Raw genomic sequence first — 23,806 nt, 5'->3', positions numbered from 1 at the left:
TAATGGTGATAAGTGACAGAAACCAAAGACCAACACACTGTTTGCCCCTCAGGTTATTTACCAGAATAACTTTGAGCAAACTTACAGATCAGCTCTGTGATTTATGTCACTGTGGTTATGCGTTCCTCCTTCCCCAGCGTCTTATTTCTCCCTCTTCTAAAGCTAAATTCTCAGACCCGGTGGCACACAATGGTGGCCACACAGGCCACAGGTATGGCCCCCAGATTAACATACAGTAGATAGGACCCTGAAAGCACTGATATGATCAATGACTGAATACACACAAGTAGAACAGGCTCACTTCCTCTTTAAGGGACTGAGCTGACAAAAGTGTGTAATAGCTGCGTCCCTGTAATGACAACTGCTGCTTAAATTGCATCACTCACAAATCTAGTACCTCATCTATTAGAATGTGGTGTTAAACCTCAAGGCTGAGCGTAGCACTTGCTATCATTTGCTAATGCTACTAGCCTGCTACGCCTGACATTTAAGCCCCACAGAAATTCCCCATTATTGTTGTATTTATCACTCTGTCATTCAAAATTAAGAGTTTAATGTAAAGGAAGTAGTAGGCTTTTATTGTGAAAAAACTCATACAGTGTTAACTATGCAAGCAGAGCCAGCTAGTGTTATTAAAACTTGACTCAATTAAAAGGTAGTCAAAAAATAGATGTTTGAAATAATATTCAAAGACAATACAGGTGCCATCTTAACAATAACTGTCAAATTAAATAGACATTTAAAAAAAAAAGAAAAAAGTTCTCCCATCCCCCACTCTACCTAACAAATTTGTAGTGAAAACACAGCTGGTTTTCTTCTTGACTAAACAGATACCATCTAATCCAGGAGAAACTGTGTACACTGTCTCTGAAGGTCACAAGCTTTGAAAAAGACATGAAAATACATTGGGGCAAAAAAGAAGTGAATATAAGACAATAACTGCTGTTGCCGCTGTGGGGAGTGTTATAAGCTGCACTTTGAGTGTATGATTAACTCAACGCTGCCCGGACACGTGGGGGCTGTTTTACAATTTAGGCTTTAACAGATGTGCTTTTTATGTGGCAGGTTCTCCAGAGTTTAGATGCCGCTGTCCACATAGATGAGGCCGTAAGGCAGGTCATAAAACCTGCCTTTGAAACTTTGGGTGGATTAATGCTGACATGACAGCCAGTGAGCAGAGATCAGAACGGCTCACCTTTTCAGCGCACTCACATGCTTAGCGCTCGATATCTCTCCAGATGAAAGAAAAGCCGGGGATGGCAGGAGTTGGCCAGGTAAAAAATCTTGTGCCTGCTACATGTTCAGTTTCATCTCACTAATAAAGTCCAAATTTTTCTGGACATTTCCTCTTGGGTGGTAAGAAATAATGCTGCACACGCTTGCATCTTCAAAATGAGTAGTTTATCGTCACGTGAATATGGCATTGTAGGGTGACGACAAAGGTAATTGTACTGCAACCAGCGCACGGTGTAATTATTGGGATTTACACACCTTCAACTCCCCCCTAATCCCTGCTTTACAAGGTGGAATTCCTGGCAGGTTACACACACTCTCTCTTTGGGACTGTCTTAAAACACACACACTTTTCTCACACGCACATCATCTCTCATTGTCTCTACTTCAAACATAGATCTATGTATGCACACGCACACTGTTTCCTTTTTATGTAACACCTAAAGACAAATCTTTATCACACAATGCAATGTTAATGCTTCACACTCCTTTCTGGTACCACCTCCTGGGCCAGGCAGGAAGGCATGCTGAGCGAGCACTCTGCTGCCTGTGTCCAGACCTGGCCTCTTACACAATACAGGCTGCCTGGCGCTGTAGCAGGCCGGCCCCTCCTCCCCAATAACCCACTTCCCATTCTTGATCAAACCTGGGGATTGTAGTGTGAGGGTGGAGATGAGAAAGATGGGAGGAGGTGTGTGTGTGTGTGTGTGTGTGTGTGTGTGTGTGTGTGTGTGTGTGTGTGTGTGTGTGTGTGTGTGTGTGGAGGGGGGGGGGGGGGGGGGGGGGGCACATCCTGCGTGAAACCGCATCCTGAACAAGCATCGCTGCATCTCACTGTAAATAAATACTCTCTCCTCCGCGTAGCTTCCGTCAACTGTCACCGCCTTGGCTCCCAATCACCTTCAAGTCCAAACAGGAAAGTGCAGGGAGGCAAGGGAGATGGCAGATATGAGCTTTAATTTGCTTCTCGCTGCACTTTAGCCCGGGTGCACACTGCTTCCTATTCTCCTGCTCTGACCAGCTGCCCCGGCTTCGTTCCAGACCCTGAGTCCTTCCTGTCACCTTTCATTACCACATTATCCAGGAGGAGGCTCCCTGTGCAGCCGGGAAATCACCATTTGGTGGTACTCCCCTTCTGTTTATGTAGTATTGTGCGAGACATTCAAAGCCACGCGCAACATCCTCAGAGGAGCGCTGCTGCCTTGTTACCTGCTAATCCCCTGTGCATTATCACAGGAGATGCAGCTGAACAACAGAGCATGACGAAGGCAACAACTGAGACATGACAAGCTCTCAAGTCCATAAATTGCTTTGTGTTGCAAGACTCTCATCAGACTGGCTCAGAGTGTATTTGATTAAGGCCTGCTTGTTGTGACGACAAACCAACCTGAGTATTATATAACAAAACGTTTCTGCTAATAGACAAAACCAGGAACAGAAACAATCATTCGGTGAAGGGAATTTATACAGCAGCACCTCCATTGCAACTTTTCCTTTAAGAGTGAGAGCATCCAGGCCCACAGCTCTCCAGCATTTCTTGCATTGTTTTATTACACTTGAATGAGTTGAGCTGAAAACTGAATGCAGCTGCTGACTGCAGAGCATTTAGTGTTTGGCCTGGGCTCAGCTTTGCCCACCAGGTTTGAAAAATCCAGTAACTGATCTGTCAAAAGAATAAGACACTCAGATCTGCTATAAGCCACATCTACATGCTTTCTGTATGCATGCTTGTTTTTTCATTCATCATGATCATTGAAATCAAAATATAAATTTGCATATTTTACATTTTTATATAATTCAGCGCCCTGATGAGGGTGATAAATATTTTATAAAATTTCCAATTAAATCAACAAATTCCTTCCTGGCAAAATATTAGTCGACTGGAGGAACAGAGGAACATACAAAACATCCATACACACGACCTTTGTTAAAGCAGCAGCAATATTTAATTCTAAGCAGTTTGCTGCTTTAACAGTGATGACATTCTTTGGGCAAAGGATGCAATGTGAGAGTGCTTTTATTCAAAACTATAAAAACAATAATCTGGGGGAAAAAAGACTATAAGCTAAATTAGTCTGGCAGTTAAACATTTTGTATACAACAAAAAGTAAAGGGTTAGTAAAATAACTCCTCACTGTTTGAAACGGGGAGATAATAGCTATTATTATTTTCCAGCCAAATTGGCAGTGAAGATCGGCACTTCATGCAAACTCATTCATGGGAATGTTTTGCAGAAAAAGAATTTTAAAAAAAGCACAGAGCAACTGACAGATGTAAAGCCAAAGATTTAGTGCCATCTGTCCGTAGTCTTGCAGTTTACATCTCTTCAGAAATCAGCTGATTGTTACTAAGAGAGTTAATGATATATGGGGCCTCTCTCTCTCTCTCTCTCTCTCTCTGTCTTCAGAGCGCCAGTAGTGTTAAACGAGTCACATTCCACATAGCTGTTACATTTGTGCAAAGCTGTGCCATCTTGTTCAGATGGTTACAGGCATCCTCCTCTTTACCCGAGGAGAGGACTCACTGGCCAGACACATTACTTTAAAGGGCAGCATCTCACTGAGCACGTCTTAACCTGCCCAGGGGCGAGTGTGTGTGTCTGCGAGTTTGGGTGTGTTTGTGTTTTATCCTCAGGACCCTCGATTGTTGTTCATTTCCTGTGCAAAGACAAAATAACCACATAAAGGCCAAAATGTGCTCTTCCCTGGCCTTCACCCACATCACCGCACTTTTCCGCACAAGTGGCTAACCACAGATAATTATACAATTAAAACAATTTTCCGCATCTATCTGTCAGACTGATCTAATTCACCATTCGAATGACACTAATGGAGTAAGCCTCTTTCTCTCTCCTTCCCCGAGCAAAGCCTTTTTCTCTGTATCACACAACGCCACAAAGCCATCTGCAAAACAGAGGAAAACAGAGAGAGCCAAGAGGAATAGCTTTGTATTTGTCAAGCAGGATGTTAGTCAATAAAGTTAAGACCCAGCAGTTTTCACAGAGCAGCGAGGAAATGGGGAGGTTCATTTGATTGTTGGTTCATATTAACCCTTGGCTGCAGAAAAAAGAAGAAACAGAGTGACCCTCTTATTTTCTGAGACAACGCTCCCTTCAACTAACAGTGACATTAATAATTCATCATGACAAAAGACATTACCAGGGAAAGTGAACATGAAAAAAAAAAGAGTCCAACGTGACAGAAAAATACTCACATTAAAGCAGGGTTCAGACATTCGGCAGCAGCATTTGGAAAATAAAGTGTGATCTTTCATTCTTTAAATGGACTGGAACATACATTTCCATTTAATATTCATGTTGAATATCATGTCCAGTGGCTAAACTGCAGAGGGACTCAGACTGTGCCATTTAGACAGACCCACACAGGGTGTGAGCAACACAGGGAGGATTAAGCCAAACCTTGATCTGGATATCCTGCACCTCCGTCCACCCAGTGTGGCCGAGGAACACAGATAGGAACTACTCCTACACAAGTTCAAGGGAAATGCTTGCATGGCGTGGCTCTGTCCCTCCCAACCAGCTCCACCAAGTACAATGGCAGCCGAGAGTTTTATGTTTATGAGCTATCCTGATGGGGATACACATATCCATTAGATGTGAGTCTGCCTATAGAGGGGTCTGGTATTAACCCACAAGCAAGTGCCCCATCAGCAGAGAGGAAAAAGCTGCCTTTTATGGCAACAGATCACAGACTCAAGCCATTGGCCACAAAGCCCACAAATGAGGCGTTAAGTGTAGTGGCAGGGCAGCAGAGAAAGAGGAGCAGAGATATGACCCTCTTCTCATCCATGCATGAATCTGCCCTCTGCCTTGCTTTCTTCCTCTCTGCCTTGTGCTCTACCACTCCCCCATAAAGAAAAAAAATTATCAACGCATGTTTAACAGCCCAACAACACTCACTACAAAATAACAACTGTCACCTGCAGCAGAATTCATTAAAGCTCTGGTAACATTGCTGCCTGGTAATGTAATTTTTTTAACCGAATATTAATTCTTATACAATATTTGGAGAGATTCCTAATGGACGTTTTCTGTAATTAATTGCCAGATAGAGGCAGGGCTAGTGCGGCAAAGTTAAAAAACACAACCTGACATGGAGATTGGCAAAGAGAGCGCGGCGATGGGCCTGCTGGGACGGTTTCATCATCACGCCTGACCCCCCCTGCTGCTGGGAATGGCAGGAGATGGGGGAAGCGGGGAGGAGATAGACTCCTCTTCACAGTCAGAGATTTAATTGCACGCAGATTCCATTACCTCTGCACAAATGTCACATTCTCTTCTGATCAGGGGGCACGGCAGCCACTGGCAGCATGGCTGGCAAGCAGCCAGACTATAGTGCAGAAAGTGTTCAGCCAATCAGGGCTCCCAGGGCAGACAGAGGTGAGCAGAGGGACAAAAAGACTACAGTACGCCAAAGATATTAAAAAACAAAGGAGAGTCATGAACACACAGCAGCTGACAGTGCAACATTCAGCCAGAGGGCAATATGCTGTATGAACGGTTGTCAAATATTTAATTGATTTCAGCCGTGAAATTTACTTTATTATCATTATTATCATTATAATTAGTAGTAGTAGTAGAAGTTGTAGTACATTTCAGATGACTAATATTGGTGTACTAATTATCATGTTCATATATTTATAAAACCAAATTCTAATGACATGAATGAATGGTGCAGACAAATGACCTTGGAGTTTAACCTGAAAATACCCCTCCCTTGCCATAGTGTATTAATAGTATACTAAAAAAAGATGCAAAGACTAATAAGGACCCTCTTTGCATGTTACATTCATAACAGAAACACTCATCCCACACCCTGAGGACAAAGGTCTTTAAGTGTTCTGGATAATCCTTTTTATATCAACATGACTTGAAAAAGTTACATTTTCCATTTTAATCATAGCCCACTACAGCTGCAACTAACAGTTATTTTATTGATGTATTCATTAATTGATTATAATATATAGTTTGCTATTACTATTCTGTGTATCGACGGATTGACAATTGTAAAAAAAAAGGTAATCTTAAAACACTGTAAAGAGGTTAAAGTATAAGCTAGAAACCAGCACATGAAATTACAAATGTTGCCTAAAAATACGACAGTAACTACAGAAAGTAACATCACTTCTGTATTACTTGTGGTGTGAAAAAAGACAGATTGGTTCATATTTCTAATTATTACCTCATTGTCAGACAGGTACTCTAGTTAGCAGCTAGCTGGAGTAGTTAAAATGAATCTTTGTCAGGATTTTTCTATTCAAATATAAGAATATTGTATCATTGTTTTAGGCTAACTCATTTAAAAGCTCTGAATCAGGACCTCCAGGACTGGGGGCTGTGAAGTAGCCCGATTGGCTCTGCTGATATTAAACTGGGATAACAGCCATGTGCAAGCGCACATGAAACCACTGGCAAAAATTTGACATGTCAGCAACAATTCAGGGGCCTGGAACCAGTCTACGCAAATAACAAGTAGTTTTATTTATACAAAATAATTGCAATATTAGTCAATATATTTTCTATTATGTACTATTTTACTATTTGTGTCTTTCTCATTCATACACATGCTCACTAAACAGCTGAAGAATAAAACTGATGAAAAGCTCAGAATAATCTGTTTGGATCTGCTTCAAACTAGTTATGGTCTGATATACATACGGCTAGTAGTCAAATCTAACAGTGTTTTGGAGTCATTTCACAGACTTACAGCACATACATTACATTACTGTATGAAATAAGAGAAGGGTTGGTGGGAGGATTGCCACATACCCTGATCACTGGTGCAGGACAGATTGGCACTCCATTCCTCCAATCAGAATTCAGCTCACACTCTTGAGGGCAGGATCACGGGGGTTTCAGAGAGGACACAAACAGGGAGAGAGCGAAAGAGAGAGAGAAAGAGAGAGACAGTGAGAGAGAGAGAGAGAGAGAGAGAGAGAGAAGGAAGGAAGGGGAAAGATACAACGATTACAAACAGGAAGTGAAAGGTGGGGAAAGCCCCTGTCCACTGAGCCCACATGTACAGAAATGACATAAGAACTGGCAAAGTAAACGTGATCATCGTCAGCCACAAGTATTTGATTCGTTATGACACACCGATTCCTGTTGGCATCTCCTGGCCTACATGCATATCAAGTTATCTCCCTTTCATATCTGAACATGCAGATAAGCAACTACGACAGAAACAAAATGTAAGAATATTAGCAAAACTGTTTGCATCACAGTAACCGGCCTCTGCGGTTCATTTCTCACCTTAACACATGAACAGTCATAAAGTTGCCCTTTATTAACCTGTGACAGCCCACACAAAAACACGCTGCAATCATTTCAGATGGCTGCATGTGATGTCAATCATAGACAGAAAAGGAACAGAATAATAGCTGAATTGCATTAAAACAATTGAATACTACAGACTACATTTTTTTTTTTCTACTTAAAGTTCCTCAATAAGAAAAATGCAAAAACATGAGAATAATAACTGTCATGTAAAATATGAAAATGAAATTGCTACCATGCTAACAATATAAATGTGATGCGAGGAGAGACTTAAGCACTGTAAAAGGCTGCAAAGCCAAACCAACGAAAATCTGACAAGTGTGTTTGCTCTGGAGAATGCATTTACATTAACAGTGACCTGCCAGCCCTGCAGTTGTCTCCACCTTAGTAATAAAACAAATATTTAGAATATTACATGGTTTTTTTCTTTACATAAATGATGAATGACTAGTACCATTACAAAAACATCAGAAACAAGGACGGACATTTTGTTTATTCAAAAACCTGGCGTTAAGCTCAAAAGCATTCATCTGTAGCCAGATAAACAAGTGGAAAGATGCTAATGACTTCCACATACGGTTCAGATCATGCAAATGAGGCAGCAGAATGGATGGCTTCTGGTTTTGTCCCTGTCACAGAAGTCATGGCTGCATGTGTGGCTTGTTGCCCCATGATATATGTGTGTACGACTTTCCTGTTTAATGTGGCTGTGTCTCCCGCAGCAGAGCAAAGCAATTCAGCTCCCAGTTAATTGGCCTGCTCCATGTGAAAGCGTGTCAAAAACCAAATCTATAACTCTGTTTCTGTGTGTAGCGGTGTAGCTCTCCAAACCAGACACAACAAACCGTAGCCCCCAATGTCCCAACTCCTCATAATTCAGCAGTGTGGAATTCAACTAACCCCATTAGTGCAGCCGTTGTTTCCACAGCCTGTCCACATTCCTGGGCCTACCATCGGCCCCAGATAAGACCCTTCTGATTACTCGGTTGCATGCCTGTCATTACTCCCAAAAATATGTTGATCCCACAAGACAACCCCCCCTCCCCTCCCCATGGATTTATGGCTGCACTATTCTATCTCCATGCCCCTCAAAAGGAGCTTGCTTTTAAAGGTCCCCTCACTTTGGGATCAGCGACAGAGGGCACTCAGTGTCTTCAGCCAAGCTTGCTGCCATGTCTCCAACATACATCTTACTCACGCTTTATAAAAACTGCTTGATGAGAAGATTCAGAAGAGATGGGATTTATGTGCGGTCTCACAAAAGGGATGTTAAAATAGCATGGGAGTGCATACACTTAAGAGGTAGCTCCGATTTTGGCTCTTTATGGCAAATTAATGAGAACTAATGAAAAAGTGGTTACGTTTTATGGTGTAGTCTGTCCATAAAAGAGACTAAACAACCAAACACTTAAAGATATACTGCATGCTAAGACGCCAACATTAAAGTTCAAAATTTTCACCTCCAGCAGTAAAGCGTTCTCACTTTGTGGCCTTTTGCATGCCAGCTGCTCAACACTCAGCTCACTCCTACTCTAGAAACATGTGGTTGTAATCCCCCTTTTCACTCAAATTACAAACTATGTCAGTTTCTGAAGAAAAACTCCACTTTGAGCCACTTTGCAGCATGTGTGTTAATTGACACTCATTTGTGAGTTTCCAGGCAATCTAGACAGGTATTTGAAGCTGTCTGTCCTTGTTGAGGCGTATGAGTGGGATCAGAAATTAGCATGCAGCAGGTGCTATATGATGGTTTATGGTAGAAAAATGAACATGGGTCACCTGCTGCACGTTTGATAACTAACACACAAAAAACATACAAAATGTTTGTTCCATATCGTCTTTGTTGTTTGCTACTCTCTGCTTCATCCCCCCTGATGAACATAAACTCCCTGAATGATAGTCACTCAGATCCAAACAATGGCTCTGTCATCAATAAGGCTGCTGGAGGTCTAACTATATATTATACGTGAGTGAGTTTTTTCAGCAATTTTAGATGTAAACTAAAATAATCACCCTGACCTTTTACTCACCTTCAACACCTAACCCACATTTATATGCATACGTATGTGTTTTGGACTGAGTGCATTCACAAGCTACAAGTATATGCTGTTGTACGACCTTTGCTCATTTTTACATTACTATCCTCATTCATAAATACATTTCTGCAGCACCATTATTCTCTCTTAGCATCTCATATTCTATCAGTTTGTGTTGTCAAGGGTGTTTCATAGGAGGCAGGAGCCAAAGCCAAATCTGGGAGAGCAATCTCTGTGCCCCTCTGAGAATTTTGGCACTCGTCTCTATGATATCTAGAGCTAAGTAGCCCTTCATTGCATGGGCATCAATACTTAACATATATAGTATGCATGATGCCTTAAATCTATTTTGTGGTGTGATGTTATATTACACCAGGAATAACAATAAGGAACTTGTGTAACCTGTTTGAATTCATCAAAACGAGGGAGATCTGAGAGTGAAAAAGGCACAGGGCACAATAAGCCACACATAAACAAGAAATGACCCCGCATCCATAAAGACAGAGAGATGGATCTCCAGTGTAGCCCACCTCACACTCACTCAAGCCAGTGACCAGGTATCATAGAGACTACGACTGTGCTGGGGGACACTGGTGCTGTATCGGATCAATGGCTTGACCCATTAAGTCACACCACTCTCAGTACCTCATCTAATAAGAGCCGGTCTTTGGGAACACCCCGAGCTGACCCATACTGCTGAGGACAATTACAAGAGAGTGGTCTTTCAGGGCCGACGCCCACTTGACCCGGTAGCGTATAGACACGGAGGAGATCCACATGATTTAAACTCCTTCCCAAGACGTGCTGACAAGGTTAGAGGGTCAACGCAGACATTAACAGGTCAGTGTGTGGCCCACTTGGGAACAATTACTCCCAGTCACAGCTAAGTGGACACTTGATTGAACACGAGGGAGGCAGGACACACTTCCCACAGATAACAATCCCCAGAGCCATTTAGGATAAAAAGCCCTTGTGATACAGCCTTTATGGGCAAAATTCATCTTCCTTTTCCCTTTTAAAAGAATGTGAGAGTGTGATAGAGAGCCATTCTCTGTAAGAGATGAGTCTCTCAAAGCATTACCATTTTCTAGCAATACTAATAGCTGCTTATGACACAGAAACAATTACAAGGTGACTGGGAGAAAAAGCTAAACAATGGGACGAGCTGTAAAGATTTCATTTTTCATTCATGGAAAAAAAACATATTTCACAAAAGAAAAAGTAATGTCTCGCAACAGACTTTGACAGAACTCTCATATTTTACTATCAGCTTCAAAACAACAGCATCGAAACTGGAGCCAAAGTGAAAGACCTCTCCCATCTCTAATTAACTGTGTGGGTGCTGCAGTTTTTTTTTGTGCTGTTCAACCTTTAACCTACTGACAGTTTGACCCCTCTCCCACCACATGACTAAAACTTTGCCTCGGACATCTGGTGTCATGCATACACACAGCAAAAAACACGCTCCCCACCTCTGAGTTGTTTCATGTCACAACTCAACAACAAATAGTTTGTGTTTTATCATAATGTGTGGGTTTAACATATTCTGTAGACTTGGGAAAAAAGCTAAACAGATGTTGATGGTAGCTACTGCAGATAAAAAAGCAAACTTAGTAATGTGCATCTCTGTGTAAAATGGTCACTCTTGTCCTATAGTCTCTTCGTACACAAATAGGGCTTATCGATTCGCGAACACATTTCCCCAGCATTTGCATAAGCTGTGTGTTGTTTGTGGTATTGTTTCTTTTTTTTCTGGGTCTTTGTTTATTTATTTCTCTGCGTTAGAAAATCAGTTCCACATTGTCCCTCGATCTGCAGCGGTGGCTGGTGCTGCAGCTGTTGGTTGTTAGTGGCTGGAGATGACACAGTTCACCACTTCTCCGAGAGACAGCCAGCCCAAAGACTAGCACAGCTGCAGAGCAGGAGGGAGACTGCAAAAAGCATGGAGAGAAGGAGGCACTGGTCATCATTCTCCCTGTTCCCTCTCTCCTTTCTCAGAGAGAGACTCAGAGAATATCTCTCCCCTGTCTCTCTTTCCCACCCTCCTCATTAACGGGGTCTTTTCCAATTCATTTAGGACCCTTGAGATACAACCTTCCCAAAGAATTCAGCAAAGTGATACACTATTAACCCATTTGCACATGCAGAGTGCAAAAGCAACAGGATCACCAGCTGACCCACTGGTTGTTGTGGCAGTCAGCTTTATTCCCCAGGACCGTTTTGTAACCAAGTGGGCATCATGTGAATACCATCTGGGTACCACTTATTTAAAGCTGGCAGAAGTCCCGTGGCAGCAAGCCTGGCAATGAGGAGAAGGGAATAAATTGCATCATTTACTTAACATGCATTTACCGTTGTGCCCGTTAAAAGCCCATGACTAAATAATTTGTTTTTTGCTGGTGCCAGTTTCTGCTTTCAGCCAATTCACATTGTATGTGCGACAAACAGAGCGACTGTCAAAGGGCTGATAAAGAAGGTATCGAGATGTTAACCGCATGAAATCGCATTTACCACCAAGTATATTAACAGCCCTCAATCCATTTACACCAAAGAAATCTCCCAGCGCGTTGTGCACTGCACAGAACCCATAAACAGACAATAAACACATTGTAATTATAATGCCAACTCTTTAATTACGTGCGTCATTTGGGGATGGTCGAGCTCACTAATTGTCAGAGTGATGTGAGAGGATTGGGGGAAGAAAGAAGGAGATCAAGCCTCGGGCCCAATGAGAACCATATTCCCCACTCTCCAAGCGTGTTAGAAGGCAGAAAATTCAATTGGCATGGTTCCAAAGAAGAACAGTCCAAACAGCCTTAATCAGCAGGGACAAACTCCATGCAAATCATTTACATTAGTACAAGTGAAGAGAGTGGAAAAATATCTAAGGTTTCACTCCCAGAACATGAAAGCTCAGAAAATCTTTGCCTCTTTGTAACCTCACTGCCAGGTGTCCTTGTGAAAAAATGGTTAGTTTCAGTTGCCACTAACCAAATCTTACACTGTCTGAAGAGGCATTGAGGGAAAAAGGCACCAACATTCCTTTGTTATCTGTAGATAGAATGGGATGGATATTAAATTTGTTTTTGCCAGTATTACTTCAAGGCGATTGTTAGGCAAAATGTAAGGCCCGGTGGCTGAACTTACAGGCAGGGATCATATCACAGGGGGGAGGGGGGGCACATGCATGCAGCACACTCTCAATGACAGGCACACACTCAGCGCCGGTAAAGAGACCAGAAGCTGGGGGTTTCGACGAAGCATTTTAACCGAAACATGTTGCTGGTGAACTTCCCAACCATTCTATCTACGTTTCCAACCGAGCCACCACAATTCCCCGATGCTCAGACCTGGCAGGGGGTCAGCTAAGGCCCAGCCGTACGCTGTTCATGGAATACACTGGTGGACACTGTGCACAGAAAAGTTGCCCTTTGACCTTTTGGATAAAAAATGTTATCACTTCATCATTTTATTCTATTAGACATTTGTGTTATATTGCGTCATAATTAGTGTATGTATTCTTGAGTTATGGCCAAAAATGTGTTTTGTGAGGTCACAGTAACCTTGACCTTTGACCACCAAAATCTAATCAGTTCATCCTTGAGTTCAAGTGAAGGTTTGTGCTGAATTTTAAACTCCCTCAAGGCGTTCCTTAAATATCGCGTTCACAAGAATGGGACAGGCGTATAGACAACCTGAAAACTCTCTGCTCACTCCTGTTGCCGCCCTGGAAACATAACGTCTCACAGTGGTTTTTCTACATAGATGTCACGTGACCAAACATCACTGTTTGAAATGGACATTCTGTATTCTCCCTGCTGACTCTCATCAGCCCACTTTGGCTTACATTGATAAGCAGACAAATGATATATTATTTATGTTATGTTACGGTACATTATTTTATAAGGTACGTCTGTGAATACTCACAAAAACACTCTCTACGATACAGCTGGACACCCTTCTTCTGCACTGTGGTATTGCTACCTCAAAGCTCAAACACGCCAGAGTTAGCATATTAAGCTATATACTAAGTTGCAACAATAGTTTCGAGCAAAATGAGCATTAGGAGTGGGTGATATGGATTTTCGTGAAACGGTTCATGAATAACGATGGCCTGTGACACTCAGAGAAAGCTTGGGACAATGATATGGAAAAACCTCTGATGGACGACAAATTTATACAATCTCACAGTAATCAACACTGTGGATTACGCTGCAGGAGTAGTCTGAAATGTTTCTTTGGATGCTTTATTCTGCCCCTCTGGGTCACCATTGGAATCTATTGTAACTGTTGTCAAATCCAAGATCAGCACAGCTGCTGTTCTCCATCATCAAGTACTTTTCAGAACCACAGTGTAATTCAGTGGGGTTAGTAATGGATGGCACCTTCCTTAGAAGTGCCTGACCACATGTAAAAACAAACTAAAGTGTTCTATTCTCTATAATCTATTATCTTTGGCTATTTTGAACATGAACAGACACTTCCTATGAACAACAAACTGACTAAATGTGCGTCCTTTAGCAATGCGAAACAATTGTGATAGGACAGCTCACAGTAAACCAACATCTTGCATGCTTATCTCGTACAAGTTAATTCTATACATATTAACTTTTAGATCCACCTGTTGCTGATAAAAGCCAGGTAATGTATATCAGCAACAGTATTGTCTGTTTATCCAAGAACTTTTTTTTCCCAAGGTTGATCACATGATCAGGAATATTGTTGCTTATTTGTGGATCAGAGTCCAAATAAGACGCGAATGGCCTTGGATGGCCTCCAGTATTAGCATATACAGTATATGGCAGTCGATGTGGTGGACAAAGATCACTGAGTGAATTATTGAAACTGCCATAAGTACAGTACACCCTGAAAACATGTTGTGAGATGACTTTTCTTAGATGAATCATCAGCCAAGCAATGAGAAATGTCAGTTAGGCAATGAGAAACCGTCTCCGCCATTGTTTACATATTGACTGGCACTATGTGGTGGGCCCTGATGAGAACAACACACAGCCTCCAATAGCATGATCTCACTCGGTGGAAAAAGAGCTGTCACTGGTAGGAGGGTGTGGCATTGCAATCAATGAAGGTGGAGAAAGAAACACAAACAAAACAAATCTATTATTGGTCCCACGGTATGAAATCACACATTAGCTAAGCTGGTTCTGAAACAGTCAATCCTGCACCAGTTACTCTACAATTTACTGCTCAAATTGTTCTCACCTCTGCTTTTTTTCCATTCCTCTGTCTATGTGAGGTTCAACTCAACACTCCACGGTGCCCCGCAAGGTCTTTTGCACAGCACTGCTATTGATAAAAGAGATCAGAGCGACTGAGAGAGAGAGAAAGAGTGCATGAAGGATACAGAGTTTTCATCTACTATCCATCTCCTATTCTAATGCAGCCATTATGCTCTAAAAAGAGACTGCTCATCTATTCATTTTATGAGGCATTTGAAAAAAGATGACACTGCAAGAGGGTTGGGCGGAGTGATTAAAATTCTTTGAATTAGCCCTTCAATCACTGCATACAATTGTGTATAAAGTACACAGAAATGCACTCAAAAGCCTGGCCCAACTCCTCTCTGTAGCAGGATATGAAAAGATTGATTTACTCATTTCTCACTGCAAGTTGTTTTCAACGCGAGGAATTGATTGGTCAACACATTAAAAGCTTGTACATCATACACTCCATATACGCAACATGAAAAAGCTTTTAGAAAAATATCCAATAACTCAGAACAGCTGATTGCTCAAACCACACCATACTTACAGCATTAACAACAGGTGTAGTAAATTTTCAACACAAGGCTGTAAACAGTAAACAGTAAGTGGCTAACGGTAGCGAGCTGGGAGGAAAGCAACTCTGGAACATGATGTGCATGAGGCCCTTTGATGTCACCTGTCAGCGTCACTCTCTTACTCCTAGATTTCTCTACAAGTAGACCATGTTCATGTTGCAGGAAAACACTGGAATACTGTGAAGTATATTTAAAATAATAAATAAGTAAAATGAAAAACACTAAGTTACAAAGGCACTTATACTTAAATATTGCAATTAAAAATCATTTCAGCTATAACAAGAATTCATATTCTAAAATTTGCCAACCATAAATAGGAGAATAATTAGAACGTGGGTCCCGGGTTTATTCACAAACCCCTGTATGAGCCATACATAAGCCACTGATGACACGGAGTTAACCTTTGGTTGTCATCGTCGATCACAGAGACACAGTCTATTCACATCACTGCTAAAGGACAGAATTAGACTTTTTCTCATGCTTTTTACTCTAGTACCTGGAACAAAATAACTACTAAATAAAGTTTCAGTTCCAGTTTAGTTTCTCCCTCTTGCTCACCCACTCATACACTCTTTCTCTTGCTCTCTCTCTGGCTCTATCTTGGTTCTTTTTTTAGACTGGTAGTCACTTACAAAAATGTCTTGTAAGCCACAAAAACATTAGACAAAATTTCCATTCCTAATATAAATGAGCGTTCACCCATTCACAAGAAAGCCGAGCAGTATTGGGGTAACGAAGTCAGCATTATAAGTCAGCATTAACCCGTTCCGATTAGGTGCGAGTGCTGGTTATGAAACAGATATTCAACAGCTTATGTGCATGTTTATGCAAAAGCTCATCACACAAGATCTATCCTATATTACAACATCAACTTCACAGGTCCCATTTAAGCTATATGCCCGTTGTTATACTGACTACCCGTGTGTGTGTGTGTGTGTGTGTGTGTGTGTGTGTCTGTGTGTGTGTGTGTGTGTGTGTGTGTGTGTGTGTGTGTGTGTGTGTGTGTGTGTGTTCTTACTATCGAGACGTAAAGCACATTGCTCTTATGAAACAGTAGAATATCAACAATACTTGGTCATTGCACAAAATGCTGCTGGAGAACCTCCTATAATCATTCAAACTGCACTTGAGGTGAATTGACAAAGCAGTTTTAATTTGATAAATCTTGCAACTAAGATGGATTTATAACCATTCACCTTTTGTCACTGAAGTTTATGTTTTTTTTCTATAAATATATGGCTGAGAAAATTGCTGCACTCAAGCAGCTGGTGTCTGGGACTAAAAACTGCATTTAGTAGGTTTACTAATGATAGTGAGTTTTGCATTGTACAGAGGAGACACAAGTGAGACATGTATATGTTCAGGTTAAAATATCTTCCCCACATAACACACTTATTTCCCTCTCATTGAGTTACTGAAACAAAAACTACTGCTGTGTTGTTGTATATAATGCAGAAATAAACCAAACACTTTATCTTATATGATCGTATAGATTGTTGATCTTAGAGCTCATGTGAGGATTGACTGGCTGTACGAGCACAGCACACACAGCCACTTCCCACACCTCTATTCATTGCAGTGAGATCCTGACAGTAACTTTGCAGTAGTGCCACAGCAGGGAGACACGTTTCCCACTCACATAGCAGAGCACAGATTTTCCCAGCTTCTGCTGCTGACCATTTCAAACTCGCTGTTTACTGCACTTCACCCAGCAGACCGCTGTGCTTGCTGCTGTACGAATCTGGTGAGACCTTTGCAGGATCAGCGGCAGCCTCTGCGGCTGTTGTCTCCCGTCTAAAAGGGACTTTACACACATCCGCAGCCTCTGATGCTGAACCAATATGTGAAAGCCACAGATGTGTCACACCTGACAAGGATCTTTGTGTGGATCTCAACTTAACGCTTACTTGATAAACATGAGCCCCAAAATACTCTGCAGGCTGCAAATACTAGATAAATCCAAATATTATAACAAAAAAATTGAAGTTGCAGTACTCCCGTCATCGGGCTTGGCGTTCTGTACCATGATTTAACTAGTGCGTGCTAATAACAAACTAGCGGGCTGCAAGAGGACAATACCTAGCCATAGCCATTCCTAGCCAGGGATGTGTTCAGCCAATTGGCTATGAGGAACAAAACTGATGTTTGGAAACTGGGCTGGGATTTGAATTTATTATGGCCTTTTTGGCATTTAACTAAAATCTTAATAATGAAACGGCTTCTGATAAAACAACATTTGAAAATAACTGCATTCTTTTCCTCTGGCAAAAAGACTTGTGAATAAAGTCAGTCAGAACATTACTGTCATAACCTCACCCCTTGACGACTGAAAGCAGCAAATGTTATCTAGTAGATTAGTTATAAATGTGAACAGTAAGGGCACTATTACCCCCCAATGTCCAAAATCTACCTTTACACCTACCTGGACAAAATTAATATGGTGATGAAGAAGAACAAATGAATGAAGCACTATATTGTTGCTGATATGTAGAAAGATAATTCAAAATAATTTGTTAAAGTATTACCATAATGACTGTAAATTAGGAGGTTTTGCAAAATTACACAATGTGATGCAAAATTTTTCTTTTAATTCTAAAATTAAAACTCTAGCAACATAATCACAAGGAAAGGCAAGAATTATACAACTGAATCATCTCCCAAAGTTATAAATATCAACAAAGCCAAATCAGAGTGCTTCTTTAATCACAAAAACAACAGTGACAAAGTGTTTATCTACTCAGCACATGCAGCAAATGGTTAGCCACGCTATCTGCTTAAACACATAGTTCCATCCAAAGCTAATCTATTGACCGAAATGATAAACAAAAAAATAACTCCTGTGAAAATAACCATCTCCAACTGAGTGGTTTGGGAATGGAGCCCCACCCTGTTTACAACAGAAAGAACAAAAACAAACTCCCTCCAAGGAGCCCGGGCAAATGCAAGTCACACACTCCAACCAATACAGGCAAACAACAACAACGTCTGAAGATCTACTGGGAGAGCGGGCTATCAAACAACAGCAGTCTGCACACAAACAAGGTGTGCATCTCTGTATGTTTGAGGGAGCGAATTGGAGAGTGAGAGAAAGTGTCTGTGAGAGAGACAGAGACAGAGAGACGGGGAGGGGGAGAGAGAGAGAGAGAGAGAGAGAGAGAGAGAGAGAGAGAGAGAGAGAGAGAGAGAGAGAGAGAGAGAGAGAGAAAGAAAGCGAGAGTTGGTGTGAAAGTGGAATTGAGTGGCAAACAAAGTCAAATACCACCCCCACCACCCCAGTCTCAGGTCAACTGAATCATCAGGAGTCAGGGAAGATACCGTCACCACCTTCCATGAATAGCTCACCAAACCACATCAGTATGACTTCACCATGGCAAACCCAGTAGTTTGAGAACACTCTCCCTCAATATCCAGGGGACTGAAGAGGTAATGAATCTCAGTTAACAAGGCTGTTATCAGTGAAGGAACTACAACATCAGTAGAGACTCCAAATCCATGAGACCCTTACCTCCACTGGCCTTTTTAATGTTGCTATTAACGGCTACAGGTAACAACTGCACCAAGAAAGGAACAAACATAAAAGCATCACGCGTTTGATATCCCGCTGTACATCATCACAGTAAACAATGAGACTGTAGAAGGGACACGGGCCCAATTAGCCATCTCTGCTCTCCGCTGTCAAGTGTTTAAACAGCCGGCAAGGACGATAATAGTTACCTACATACTTTCATCTGTGCTCCAGACTCATCAGCGTGGTAGCACCACTGCTGAAGCGCTGCACTGCATCTTGGGTAATTACTGCTTCCCAATTACCACCCAGCTGGTAAATATATATCAAATAAACAAGCAACAACCCGTCAATTAGGAGCACCCTTTCATAATGGGGGGTTCAGGATGATGTTTTATGTACAGACAGAGGAAAGCTAGTGAGAAACCGGAGCATTGAGCTTCAAAGTTAAACGCAGTTAAGAGCAAATCTGAACATAACAGTTTGTAAAATGATTAAATCACACGTGTTTTTGAGGCAATTAATATGCACCTCTAATTAAGGTTGTTTTAATTAGTAACAGGGCAAAATGTACAACATGGGAACAGTTTTGTTCCATCAAGAAAGGACTTAAAAATGAAACATGGCCTTTTCTTCACAGACGAATGGAGAGGGACAGTAACTTTGTTGAATTCAAAAGCGAAGGGAACAGCTGCAGTAACAGTCTGTCAACAAAATTTGCATTGCTGCTCTCTCCTCATCTCCATTACTCTCTCCTGTCTCTCCTCGAGCCCACGGAGCTGCCGGCTCAGATCTGAGTACTCTGATGGCTTATCACATAGCGAGCAGCAGGCTAAGCTGGAGTGATGCGCCCAAAAGACATGATCAAAGCACACCAACTTTCCACCCAGCAATGATGATGGAAGAGCAGGCCCTGCCATGTTATGTTTCTTATTAGGCTGAGGCTGCCAACTGAAAACACAGCCAAGAAGTCAAGGATGAGGCCCTTAAAGATCTGCTCCAGCAACCTTACTTTACATCACACTGTCTACTACACTTAACAGGGATTAAGTAGTAGTCTGTGACATTTTCATATTAGTAAATGTAAGTCCTGCTACTCTAATTCTCACACTGATAAAGCATAGTAATGATTTAACCTATAGCCAGATTATGAAAGCTTTTATTTTGAAGCTCCAATCATCCTGTTTTGGATAGGTTTTAAGCACTAAAAACTTTGGTGAAGACTTCCAGCAGCATAGCACTGATTTGTTTGGCATAAACAGAAGAACTGGATAGATAACATGATCAGCCACCACAGCTGCCAGAGAAAGAGCCACTACTAGAAACTAAAGCTCCATACACAAAGACAAAACATATCACAGATGTAACCACACTTGTTTGACAAATCAAACCACGTAGCTTGTCATCAAAATATACAGAAAACAAGTTAAAGCTTTACAAATAAAAACTTCTGAATTGTGGTTCTTATGTTTTCAAGTCACATTGTCTATTTCAGGTTAATATCACATCCAGTGATAAGTGGAGCACACCCCCTTTTCAACATGCTTATAAGAGTTTAGGAACAGCCTAATTCCAACATTAGATTTCACTGGACCTCAGCAGTGACCACATCATGTTTACTCTTGGTCTGACTTTTCCAAAATTGGCAGGAAGCAAAATTACTTAACGAAAACTATAATGTTGTGCAAAAAAAAGTATTATCAGGATCTACATCCCTTCATACTGTGTGAGTTTGAGTTTAGATGACAAATGAAAGAGATAGGAGATATATTTTTGGTGTTTGAACATAAACTTTTAAAAATACTTAAGTTCAAATAGAGAGAAAAATCACTTACAGTTCAACGTAATCAACTTTCACTTTAGCTTGTTCCCAAAGCGACCAACTTCACTTCCTTTCCATGTTGCCCTGGAAAGACAAACAAAATGTTTCTCATGTTATGTCAAAGTAATGAAAAAAGAAAACCTTCTCAGCGTAAATATTCATCGCATGCATATTTGAAATTCCCTAATAACGAAAGCTAAGTCATCCACCAGGCCATCGAAGCCACATCATAAACAAACGCAGACCGACATACAGACTGGACAGCTGATAGAAACAGGTGCTAAGGTTTCGCCTGGCAGCTGAGCACAGCTTGCAGCATATGGTTGAGCCTCTCATGTCTGGACGAAAATGTTTGTAGCTTACCTGCATCATTCCCAAAACATACCAGTGTTGTGCTGTTAAAGAAACTCAGATTTGAAGTTATTGCATATTAAGAGGCTCTTGCACTCACTCAGGACGAGAACCAGAAATCATATTAAAAATACAGTGATTAGGTTGTTCTTAATCCTAACCATTTGAACAGCTTAAAACAAAGACAAAAATTAAACTAGCACTTAGTCTATCCGCAACACAAATCATCTCATTAATGAGCTATCCATTTTCTGAATTGACCAGGTCTTGTTTATTTTATTTAATTAATATGACTACCTATGTCTGCATACAAAAGATGGAAGAAACTCAATGTAAACATCTTGTTAACAAGTGAAAAATGATTAGCTTTCAGAGTTCCACTGTACTCTCTACTAAAGGTGTCAGATCTCATTGCAAACCACAGCACAGTGCAATGCCAACTCCCTTAAATTTTTTATCTTTTGTTCCAAACCTTTCTTTATCTCCTTTGAGAAGAGTCCATTAGCAATACACTCAGTAAAATCATCTCTTTCCTGCTGAGTTCTCAAGTGCTGGAGGAGTATTTATACAAAACACAATTTACGTAGATCCAAATACAAGGTAATATGGGGTGATTTTACTCTTGATTTGCATGTATAATCAATGTTAAGGGACCAGGCAAAATATTTTCACGGGTATCATTTGCTTGTTGAATGTCTATTGAAATTGTAGAAGTTGTTCCAAAATGTTATGCAGCCCATTGAGTCTAATCCAAAACTAACTATATGTAAAACAGGTTTTTTATCAAATTAAAAATACTACATTAATCTAAAATAAGCAAACCAATAATTATTTAATATACTAACTTGACAGATAGAGTAGATACTTTGGTATTTTACAACCATGGACAATCTGTATTCCAGTGTTGTAGTGTATTCCAGAAACACAACACCAGCAGTAAATTCATTTTGTAACTCAAGTTAATTGATTGTAATTGCACGCTCCCTCTCTCCCCATGCAGACGTATGACATTTTTTGTCAGCATCGCTCCCTTTATTAAGGACAGATGACAGTGGAAGACAGTAATTAATGACTGCGTGAGTTAATGGCCGTCCTAAGCATTTTGCAGTCTCCGTAGAGACTGAGGAGCTGCACAGAGCTCACCTGAAGCTGTCCACTCTCTGACCAATCGCCTTCCCTGGCATTGAGAACCGTCTGCCTGGGCACGCCACAGGGGCCGGGACACCCTAACCTTTACCCTGGAAATATTGTTCTGCTTTCCTTTGTTATCATTTCCATTCATGTAAAACAGCACTAATGAGTGCGCTGCCCTCATATTCATATTGCCTGTACTCTTCCCCTTTGTGTTGTGTGAATCAAACATGCAAAAATCACATGACAAATTCATTTACCAGAAAATTCCCTTTATTCATCTGTCACTTGTCTTGCTTTGTGCAAAACTGTTTCAAGCAACTGGTTTGAGGGCGTCTTGTATCTGAAATCAAATGAAGAGTGACGCCAGCAAATAAATGTGAAAGAAAAAAAAAATGCAGCAAATGCAGAACCTTATTCCCACACTGGACCGAAAATAACTCTCCTTATCATTCAGCTGCAAGCAAGGGTGCACAGTCAGTTTACAGCCCTTCCGTACCCAGCACAGGGTATTTCAATGTGTGTTCACAAATACTGAGCCGTCAGATGAAAGAGAGGGCCGCTCCACTCAGGGATGGGAGTCCTCACACTGAATGCATGAGTGACTGATTACTTTCTTACCAGTTGAACCTCAACTCTCCACAAAGAAGAGCCTTAGACCGAGCCTGAAGAGGCCAAACTAGAAACAAGGGCTTTCCAAATAATACAAAATCACAGATTGGTGCGTAAAGGATCTTGCATCATTACAATGCACACAGCTGCTCTTCCTCAAATTTCAAGCTTTTTTCACTTTACTCCCTGCCAACTCAATTTATTCAGATGTAGTATGGGGCAGAGAAACTACGGTCATTCTAGTTTCTAGAGGCAGACGCGGGGGACGGTGTTAGGTTGTTCCCATCAGGATCAGATGAAGGCTGAATGTCTGTAGGTAATAGCCGTGTCAAACAGCGAGCCTGGAAAAGTTGCAAAGAAAGTTCATCCTGTGTTTTAAAACCTGGGTCAGCATTTGCGAAGGTCCATTTCTGCATAAGTGAGCACACAAACCCCAGTGCCTGTTCAAATAGTCTGCAGCTCTCTCTCAGGCAGCTCATGACAACAGCCCAGCAGCAGCACTGTTTGATCTCCAATGTTTTCCTTAATCTGGGTTGTCAAGGTTCGCTTGTTGGAGGCTGTTTACTTTACTTCTCCTACAAAAAAGTGTTTTTTTCCCCTCAGACAATGACTAATCCAAAGACCAAGAAGGAGGGAGCACTGCCAGCAATAGTTGTTAAAGCTGCAGTTTCCCTTTTGTAAATTTTCAGATGGTTTTAGTCCTGCTGTTGCCAGCTGCCGACTTACTGTATAAAATATTAGGGTAATATTTCATTCTTACATGTATGCTACTCACTCTCAATACACCAACGTTATTATGTCTCCTTTTATAAAAAAATTTACAAAATACTAATTCTGTCTTCCTTTACAAATTAATAATAAATATGTGTAGATTAAGTAAATGAGATGTTTCTTTATAATAAGTATATATTTAAAAGCTTCACAGTAAAATGTATCATCATGTGCGTTGCTGGTGTCCATTTGGCTGTAATACACCTGCTTTAAAATGCTAATTAAAACATGGAACATTTCTTAAGTATTT

At 41.1% G+C, this 23,806-nt stretch overlaps 1 protein-coding gene across 7 annotated transcripts in view; it reads right to left on the bottom strand.

Annotated features, from left to right (window-relative positions):
• foxp1b (forkhead box P1b) overlaps positions 1-23,806 on the bottom strand; it is a 150,676-nt gene that overhangs the window by 125,009 nt on the left and 1,861 nt on the right. For 5 of the 7 annotated variants that reach the window (XM_056391900.1, XM_056391941.1, XM_056391950.1 and 2 more), the window contains exon 2: positions 20,705-20,775. The gene's annotated coding sequence lies outside the window, so the exon portion shown is untranslated. Of the gene's footprint in view, positions 1-7,021; positions 7,084-20,704; positions 20,776-23,806 lie in introns of all 7 variants that reach the window. The other 2 variants (XM_056391909.1, XM_056391924.1) reach the window with 1 other exon arrangement.

This window comes from Seriola aureovittata, chromosome 2, assembly GCF_021018895.1.
Source record: "Seriola aureovittata isolate HTS-2021-v1 ecotype China chromosome 2, ASM2101889v1, whole genome shotgun sequence".
Lineage (NCBI taxonomy): Eukaryota > Metazoa > Chordata > Actinopteri > Carangiformes > Carangidae > Seriola > Seriola aureovittata.
The sequence above is the reverse complement of the archived record's forward strand: the minus strand, read 5'-3'. Positions and strand labels throughout refer to the sequence as shown.